Raw genomic sequence first — 9,650 nt, 5'->3', positions numbered from 1 at the left:
TGAAGTTAAATTCCAAGCCAAGAAATCTGATTTTCAACTCCGATTAGGAAAACAATGTGGCGCCACCTACTAATTTGGGAAATAGGACATTCTTATCATTTTAAGGTCGTTCGCGGAAAACCGTTAATAGATTAAACTGTTCACATGAAATAGAAGAGTTTAGCTAAAATATCTTTGATTAGTTTCGAAATGTTTACCCTTAAAAGGAAAAGCTCAATATAGAGAAAATACATTTGTTATTCATAAGCAATAAACAAGTAGATGGCGCTCACAGCGTTTTATCCTGTAGTACCTGAACCGTATGGTACAAAAGCTGAAGATTTTTGGGTATAGTTCAGCAAAGGGTGGTTGTTTGTTGTTAAACACAATGGGCTATTTATGCTCTGCCCTCTCTCATTATGAACTAACAGACTAAAATGAAGGCGGTTCCTGCCTGACCGAATAGTGAAATTCATCAGTCACTTATAACAAGACGCAAACAACGAACCCCTAGATTCATAGTCCGAACATGTTAATCATTGAACAACGCCAATCCTATTTAAAAAGGAATAGCAGAAGTGTATAATCCTTATAAGATCAACATAAAGATTATGGGGAAAGTCTTCCTCTGGAACGTTTGTCTTCTCTTTTTCCAGATTCACGGGCTTGGAGCCCAGAACAATAGATGAATAAAAATATGATAACATTTCTTAATCGTGTAGTCCAACAAAACACCTCTAAGTCATAACGTTTGGAGACGGACATAAATCTGCAAAATTACAATTCTGGGGATTGTGGCTCGACATAAACACTCGCAAATTTCTTAGTTTTTCATGGATAATTTATATGTCTGGAATTTTATATGTTGTTGTGTCTGTCATATGTCACACACAGGTAACTAACAGACCCTAACACATTACATGATAATACGGTGGAAAATATACTTATAAATAAACCGGTGGTTAGGGCGCTCGATTCACAATTTGCGGGTCACAGGATCGAAATCTATTGCCGAGATGCTCGCCTTTACAGCCTTGGGGGCGATATAATGTGATGGTCAATCCCACTATTCTTTATTAAAGAGCAGCCAAACAGTTAACAGTTGGTGGCGTTGACTAGCTGCCTTCTCTCTCTCTAGTTTGTCACTTCAAAATTAGGAAGGGTTATCTGCGATAGCCCTCGAGTGGCTTTGCCCGAAACAAACACGTATGTATTATATCATTTTAACATCTATATTTTAATTTAAAATTTCCTATGACAACAAGATTAGAAATTTTATTTTTTCAATCTTATACATTCAGTTTTCTTTCGAATCAAACCATTATACTTTTAACAGGAGGGCCACAACGGACACTATCCATATGCAACCAAATTATGAAGAGTCTAAAACTATTTTGTTTTATAGCAAAGTCATATCGAGCTATCTGTGTGTGTGGTTTAACTAGCAAGCTTGAACCCTATCGGAATGTTCTTTAAAAATCATCTTTAACTAAGTACGTTTAAAGAAGTTGTTGCCACAAACATTTTGATATAAAGTTGTTATACGTACTTGAAGCTGGAATCATGCCCCATTAACAGCATTATAATGCATGGTAATTGAATTTTCAATCTTAATGACATTTTACGCGCAACTGGGTTAAACAGCGAGGTAAAAACCGCCCAGGATTCAAGTATAGCAACCTCTTATTTCAAAAAACAATCCCAGCATCCATCTGAACCATCATTTTTATCTCTCCAGGTACCAACCGCGTTCGACGTTGCTTAACTTCGGGGATCAGAAGAGAGCCGGCGGTTTTTTTGCTGTGATATGAACGATTGTTTTGAAGAGGTTGGTTAGTTTTGAATTTCGCGCAAAGCTACACGAAGACAACCTTCGCTAACAGACCCTAATTTCGCAGTGAAAGACTAGATGGAAGGCAGATAGTCATCACCACTCACCACCATCTCTTGGGCTATTATTTTACCAACGAATAGTAGGATTAGCCGTAACATATTACGCTTCCACGGCTGAAAGAGTGAGTGTTTAGTGCGACTAGAATTCGACCCCGCGACCTTCAAAGTGCGAATCAAACGCCCTACCCACTTGACCATACCGGACATTCTTTTAAGAGAATAACGGGATTTAATACGCTTATACAGCGTCTACAAATGAAATAGAAAGCGTATTTAGCGGTATCATATCTCAAACATCGGATCCACAGCCAGGAGCCACTAACCGTTAGGTCACATCAAGCCCACACTATAATGAACGTAGAAAACATACATAATTCAATACAAAGCATATTTGAAGATTTATTTCGGGATCCACGCAGAAGTTAATGTAGTGAAATATCGATCATGAACCCAGCATCTGCAAAGCTTAGTAGTCATTCCAAGTATATATTAACTGAAATTACAAGTTCACTTTAAATTACACTATGTAACAAAATTTTTACTTTGTTTTGTTCTTCGATAGAAAGTGTTATTTCCCAATTGCTTATGCCTAAAGTAAATGGAAAAGACCTATTTTTCCCTTCAAACTTTGCTTTTGTGATCTGGGAGCGTATAACGAAAATATGATGAGAAACTGTATTTGGGGGCTGATACGTGAAAGTGATTTACATTACAGTCGCACATCTCGAAAAACTACTCACTTCTAAACATTTTTGTCCATTTTTGTATAATTTTGAAATATATACATGTAAATCTTGATTCATATGTTGTTTTATTCAGACATTATGTGAATGAAAATGTGCAAATTTACCCGTTTTTTCGTAGAAAATAAGGTTAATTTAGAAATTTCATTATCCAGATCACAAAAGCAAAGTTAGAAGAGAATAATGGCCATTTTCTGTACTTTTACAACATAAACAATTAAGAAATAACACATACTATCCAGGAACAAAACTTGTGTTACATAGTGTTATACACTAAATCCCATACCAACAGATATCAGTTTGTTTTTATAACGTTTACTTCTAGTGAATTTCAAGTATTACATCATATAAAGTAAACTTATATTATGTTTGTTTACTTGTTTTTACTTTACAACATTTAGAGCTCAGTAAAAACGATCTTAGTTGAAAAAACCACTCATTATATTTGTAAAATACACAGAGGACTTCAGCATTAATCAATATTGATTATGTATATCGAAATTAAATTGGACAGTTAAATGTTTTTTAAAAAGCCGATGGAACGATTTGCAACAGTGACGATGCTGATAAAAAGGAAATTTGATAGCTATATAGTTTTGAAAAAAAGATTGTTTAAAAACCCGATGGGCAATTTTAGGGTTAAATCAGTGAAACGATTTGCAACAGAGATGATGCGGACCTAAACAGAATTTGAAAGTCAAACAGTTTTGAACAAAAAAAACCAAAAACAGATGGACAATTTTAGGGTTAAATCAGTGGAATGATATAGTTTTCTTATAGTAAAGCTACAGCGGGCTATCTGCCGAGTCCACCGAGGGGGATCAAACGAACCCCTTATTTTAGCGTTGTAAATCCATAGCCTTACCGCTACACTAACGAAGGGCAGTGGAATGATTTGCAATAGAGATCACGCGAACCAAAAGGAAATTTGATAGTTAAATAGTTTTGAAAAAATAGTTTAAACTCCTAATGGGTAACTTTAGGGTTAAATCAGTGGAATTATTTGCAATAGAGATGATGCAGACCAAAAGGAAGTTTCATAGTTAAATAGTTTTGAAAAAAATTGTTAAAAAAAACACGATCGGTAATTTTTGGTTTAATGAAGAAAATAATGCCTATATTTTACACACTTTTATAACACTTCATTTTTTTTATATACAACCACACCAGGTGGAGATACGGGCTATGTAAAGTGTTGAGAGGAAGTTTTCCCAACTACTGTATTTGCTTGACATATACGCTGAACAGATAACATATACGGAAATAATGATTTTCGTTGTATTAAATGGATGTTAAGTTTGTTTGTTATTTGAAACTACTTGAATGCGTTCACGACTTCCTAGTTGCTTTAGTGGTTTTTAAAAAGTGTTTTCACATGCCCGTTTCATTCTTTGTACACAGCACGTGATCTGTACTGTTGATTTATAAGCTACTTGTGCCTGATTTCCGTTTTCTAGTCAGTCTACCTGAAAGTTGAATGAAATACATGATGTTGTTCATTTATTTATTGTGAAGAGTCTTCGTACTACTAGCGGTTTCAATGCCTTTGCATTGTGAGTTCTCATATATTTCCGGAAGTGAAGTTCTATTTCATAAAGTGACGCCAGCCATAACTGAATTCATAAGTTTCCACAACTAAATTCGTATTGTACTAAGGGATACCAATAAAAACTGCAACTCTGACACCCAAAGTGACACCAGAAACTACGTTGCACTCGGTGATTCATTTCTGGACATCACAATTATCTCAGATGCTGTTTTGTGAATGAACACGTAGTCACGAAATGTCTGTTTTTACACGATGTTCAACACGCAGGGAAACAGACAATGTATCTAAAACTTTAGGATGGGATTTTTTTAAATATATTCTATCCCATTTGTTTTTACTTTCACGCAAAGCTACTCGAGGGCTATCTGTGCTAGGCATAGCTGAAAGAGCGAGCCTGTTCGGTGCGACAGGGATTCGAATTCGCGACCCCCGGGTTACGAGTCGAATGCCTAAGCCCACCTGGCCCTGCCGGGCCTTGTTAATAGAAACAAAATTATAAAAAAAAAAGTTTGAAACTTACACGGTTTTAAACCAATACAGTGAAATACGAAGCGGATTACAAACTTAATTAAAAGACGTCAACAAAACATATGGTTTATATACCCTCTCCTTTTAGTTCTTAAGACAGATGTGTTCTTCGCTGAGGGGGGTAGACGTAATGATTAATTCTAATATTTTATTATAAAGTGCTGTACCAAAAATATTTATGTTTGTGAGAGTAACCAATATACAAACCGTAGACACACGTTACATCCTCATGAAATAAATAACACTGTAGTAAAGTAGATGTATGGACTGCTAGTTCTGAAGTACATGTAAAGAACAGTGCTTGCGTCTCATTTTTCTTCCAAAATCAATAAATAAATAGAGTTGAATTCTTACAACGATTTCAAACTTAGCTTTAAGAAAACTCATTTCTTCCCGATGATAATATTTCAAATCCTAATTATCGTAGAGTGACTATGGTCCTTTCGTTCACGGCACTTATCACCAGACACACAAAAAAAGGAATACGGAATTTTTTAACCCATACTGTCTTGTTTGAAGTCACAATCTTCAATTTTCTGGTTTCATGAATCGGTAATGATAAATGAAAGTTACACATCATTCCAGGAATGTTGGGAGTTTTTAGATCCACACCTGGAAGTAATTATTGTAAAACTGCAAATTTCAGAATAAGCCTGGTTTGTCATATTGTTTCAAACATCAAGAGCCCCATTGTCAACTTTACAGGTTTCAATGGAACATGTCAGTTAACCTCAAAATCTAATGTCAGCTCTTGTTCCTATATGAACGTGATCCCATGAACACGCTTGAAGGTTTAATTTACTCTTAACGTATTTATTATTGCTTTTACTTGTATAGTAACAGTTACGCCTAATCCGTTTACTCTTGTCATTGAATACACTGGTTCCAATGCACCATTATCTTGTACTCGTATTATTTGATCGTACTTACTGTTATCATAAGCATCATATGGTTATTATTACTATTGTCCATTGTTATTTGATCACGAGTAATCTGTATGACCGAAAACATATTTTGTATTTTCACATCTGTTTGAAGAATGACTGACATCAGCGATAATCGTTTGTTGTTGTTTTTTGTGTCTGTTTGTTTATTTTTTACTTTCGCGCAAAGCTACATCAGGGCTATCTGCGCTAGACATCCCTATTTTAGTAGAGTAAGACTAGAGGAAATGAAGATAGTCATCACCACCCACCGTCAACTCTTGGACTACTATTTTACCAACGAATAGTAGGATTGACCGTAAGTTTATAGCGCCCCCACGGCTGAAAGGGCGAGCATGTTTGATGTGACGCGGATTCAAATCAGCGACTCTCAAATTGCGAGTCGAGAGCCCTAACCACTTAGCCATGCTAGGCCCGTGGCTGTTTGGACAGCAACAATACAATTATTGGAAATAGAAACCTGCAGACGCTATGCGAAACCTAACGATGGTAAGGGTCAGGTAGAAATCTGCAAAATTAATGTTATTTTGTAATATAAAATGAGAAGTGAGTAGGAATGCCAAATTTAGTTTATCTATTTTCTGACCTTTATGGATACTGAAACCCAGTTTCTAGCACTGAAAATCCGCAGAGACATACCACTGTGCCACTGGGGTGCACTAATTTTAGGGAACATGGACACGCTCCATGAGCTTACTGTTGTTTTGGACTTGCGCAAAGCTACATGAGGACTGTCTGCGCTAGCTGTACCTAATTTAGCAGCGTAAGACTAGAGGGAAAGCAGCTAATCATCACCACCCACCGCCAACTCTTGGACTACTCTTCTACCAACGAATAGTGGGATTGATCGTAACATTTATAACGCCCCCATGGCTGAAAGGGCGAGCATGTTTGGTGTGACGAGCACCTTAACCACTAAGCCATTCCGAGCCTAGTTTACGGTTTATCACAAAACAACACAATGGATCGCGAGTATCGAATCCAACTTTTTAGTGTTTTAAGATCTTAGGGTTGCCGCTGAGCTACTGGAGGAAAGATTATCCCACTTTTTTTTTTTTTGTTGAGCTTCACTGAAAATGTGTATATTTTTGTTTTTTTCAAGCTGTTTTTACACACATAAACATATATGGGTGTACCTCAGGCAATGTGACCATAGCCTTCCTCAACGAATGTATTGGGCTAACAATTAAGTTCAAAAGTGCACTTATAATCTCCGACTCTTCGTTCTAAATGTCAGAAAATTGTTAAATATAAGAGAACCTAAATTACTTGTTCAATTATTTCGTTGCTTCCGGTACATTAGTGGAAAAATACATTGACACTCACGTGACGAATGTAGGCGATAAAAGAAAGGAATAATAAAAAAAAGACAATATAAAAAAAAAATGTCAATCGAAAATAAATTCAAAAATTACACAAACAGATTAAAAAAGAAAAATGTATCTTGCGAATCAGTATCGATAACAGTTAAGCCTAAGCCAATTATTGAAACCATATAGATCGAATTAATAATTAAGCTGTCAATGCAGTTTTTAATCAATGGCTTCCCATTATTGTTCAACACTCGCTATTGAACCCTACCATTCAGTTGATCATTGTGTTATATTTTTTTTTGTATATCTATCTATATATATATATTTTTTTTTCCTCTTTATGCAATTTTCTTTTTACCTTTGTACTTTTTACCGCCACTTTTATTTAACTACAGATAACTTGGAATCAGTGTGAAACAATTGTTTATTTTATGAAAGAAATTCGAGCAAAAATAAGATTGACCGTACATTATAACGCCCCCATGGCTGAAAGCGCGAGCATGTTTGGTGTGACGGGGATTCGAACTCGCGACCCTCGGATTACGAGTCGAGTGCCTCAACCACCTGGCCATGCTGGGCGCAAAAATAAGTAAACAGTTTTATTTCTATACATATAAAATAGGACAGTGGTATACGACTTTTAATTGCTGAATTTGTTTTGAAGGATAGTTACAATACTCCAATGATAACGGGTTAGAATAGTTTCTCCCTGTACATCGTTAATTGGCCTATCATGCTGCAATGGCATTTCAATCTTTTGAACATCTTAATATTATAAATTAATTAAATACCTCATTAACATTAATTTTCTAATACATATGAATCAACAAGATTTATACATGTTTTTGATAATGAAGCATAAAAAAAAAAATACGTTAGGAAAGCGCGTGCATTGAGGGCTAGAGCAGCTGCCCTTCCCTCTTGCGGGGGTTGCGAGTTTATTCATGAAGCTCACATGGGACAACTTGAGGCTTTTTCACAAGTTGCAATGAAGGGCAAACGAAATCTATTCTAAACATTTCAGCCTTTCACCATTTCTCGGTTAAAACGTTTCCGATCTATCTAGACAAGTATAAGCGGTGTACGATCTCTGGCTTATTTACTCAAACCACCTTGCCACGCGACACAAACAAAAGCCCCAACTGAAGTACAGCTGCCCTGATGTCATAAGCACGTGCTCTTACCGACCGCCATCTGGCATCCAATTTTCCAGCAGGAACTATTACTCGATAAAACACAACGAACCTACTCTTAACTTTTCTTTTTAAAATTGGCTTTTATATCAAATACTATCACATTAAACTTACTAAAATTCGATGCTTGTGGATAAATATTAGCCTTAACTTCAGTAAAAAAAAAAAGTTTTGCTTTTGTTAAAGTTCATTTCAAATAAGCCAAAAACGAAAGTCTACGAAAGTACGTGGATTTTCGACTTTCTAACGCAACACCACTTTTTCCGGTAGTGCTACGAATTGCTATTGTTTACCACGTTTCTGTTGGTAGCCATCTAGATATACAAAAACAAGTGTTGCAATTACCGTCTAGTTATTCAAAAATAAGTCTTCTAAATAACCACCTACCTATACCAAAGATAGTGTTGCAAGAACCAAATGTACAAAAACATGTGTTGTAACCAGGACACTTGTACACTCAAAGAGGTTCGTGCCAATATTACATTCAAGGTTATCATATTACCAAACTTTAAAACTGGCCGGATGTCGTTGTTTAAGAGACCATTGAAATAAAACTATTTACATTAATTGTTTTTTCTCATTTAACCCCAATATATTACGATTAATACCATATATACTGGTGGTATTATCAATACATCCCCATGTTGATTTAAAACCTGCATGTATTGCAGTATTAATTTGGGTGAATCACTATACCTAACTGCCATATGTCTGTTAATATCAAATTGAAGACTACGTATAATTCTTATGCAAAAGATAATTCATCAGGTTGGTTCGTTCGATTATTGATGAATTATGTTATTCCTCTGCATGCACGCGGTTTGCAAAGTTTATTACCAAGAGTACTTTAACCATAGGAACATGGGCAACGACGATTAAGGGCGAAAAAGTAAGATGTTTTGGTTTGGTTTGTTTGGAATTTCACGCAAAGCTACACGAGGGCTATCTGCGCTAGCCATCCCTAATTTAGCAGTGTAAGACAATCCCCGTCGCACCAAAACGTGCTCACCCTTTCAGCCATGGGGACGTTATAATGTGATGGCCAATCCCACTATTCATTCGTGAAAGAGTAGCCCAACAGTTAGCAGTGAGTGGTGATGACTGGCTGCCTTCCCTTTAGTCTTACACTGCAAAATTAGGGACGGCTAGCGCAGATAGCCCTCGTGTAGCTTTGTGCGAAATTAAAAAACCAAACCTTTCCTACAGTATATGATGATACAATCCTCTTTTATCACAATACATTACAAAACAAGTTTGGGTGGTACGTTGCTCTAATAAACTGACCTTAAGTATTCCAAAGAGCCCCAAAGGAGAGTTATATTCAGCATAATACTGAAAGTTACCAGCTGCATTCTATCATCAGTAAATGTTTCATTTTGAATAGTCATTCACTGCATGTTGTTCCAACTAATGGGCGACACCCATCCCCTCAGACTTTGCTGTCAATTTACATAATTTTTTACGTCATTTGTTTTTTTATTCATTGTTAAACACAAAGGGCTATTTAT

This window comes from Tachypleus tridentatus, chromosome 12 (genome assembly GCF_004210375.1).
Source record: "Tachypleus tridentatus isolate NWPU-2018 chromosome 12, ASM421037v1, whole genome shotgun sequence".
Taxonomy (NCBI): Eukaryota; Metazoa; Arthropoda; class Merostomata; order Xiphosura; family Limulidae; genus Tachypleus; species Tachypleus tridentatus.
Note: the sequence above shows the minus strand (reverse complement) of the source record.